Raw genomic sequence first — 1,183 nt, 5'->3', positions numbered from 1 at the left:
TCAGCGTCTCACACAGGCTGTGTGGCTGCTCTAACCTGTTAACATGGGCGCATGGGAAAAGCAAGAGGTCCCACGACCGTATCGCACATGCGAGGTAGGCGGTGTGGACCGAGCCTAATCCCCTTCCAGGCTCTCACCTGGCGGAGATAATAACCAGGCTCTTGCCTGGCGGAGATAATAATAAATGATATCTTATATCTTATGAAAAACATGTTTTCAACATACAAATGCCAAGTTACTCACATGTACAAAGCACTGTCTGTAAGTCATGAATTAAAACGGGCAAATTCTAGGCCTGCCGTTAAAGGTATCAATATCGAAATGGCACAAAATTACAATAAAATAAAATAAAATTGGCTATCTTACCTCACACAAATTAAGCAAGCTGTATTCCAAAGCAATGCTACCCAATGTTTCCCAAATTGTTTCAAGTAACTTGGCCCTGTGTTTTTTAATCTTACCATCTGACAATGGTTATTCAAACTTAGTCACATAAAAGTCAAATAACAAAAATGGCCTCATGCAAGACAGTTAAATGAATGTATAAAACTTCTGGCGAATACCTACAGAAAGCAAGAAAGGTTTTTACTTGGTTAAGTTTATTTTCCAAAATTTACAAGTTCTTGTATATTTGCAACTTAAAATAAATACTGATTGTAATATAAATACTGTACATATATATTCACATTTACAAACACACGTGTACCAAGACACACAATCATTCATGCTACAGAAAGGCTGGGCAGATAAATACATAAATACAGATAAAAATTTGGCATATTGAGGCTTATTAAATCAATCTTGATTCTTACAAACCTATCCTCACGTTTCCCCCATTAATGTACTGTATGTGTGTACACACAGGGCCAAGTTACTTGAAACAATTTAGGAAAAATTGGGTAGCATTGCTTTGGAATACAGCTTGTTTAATGTGAGGTAAGACAGCCAAAATTGTTTCATGTAACTTGGCTTAATTTTGATACCAATACAATTAATGGCAGGCATAGATTTTGCAGTTTGAATGAATGCCTTATAGACTTCTTTGTACATATGAGTAATTTGGCACTTTTGTATGTTGAAAATGTGTTTTTCATCCAATTTCAATTAATCCTCACCTTGCTGACATACAGGGGAAAAAAAGTATGTATCATACTATTATTTGACTTGGTTCTGGTACAGAGAG

Source organism: Anguilla anguilla, chromosome 5 (assembly GCF_013347855.1).
Source record: "Anguilla anguilla isolate fAngAng1 chromosome 5, fAngAng1.pri, whole genome shotgun sequence".
Taxonomy (NCBI): Eukaryota; Metazoa; Chordata; class Actinopteri; order Anguilliformes; family Anguillidae; genus Anguilla; species Anguilla anguilla.
Note: the sequence above shows the minus strand (reverse complement) of the source record.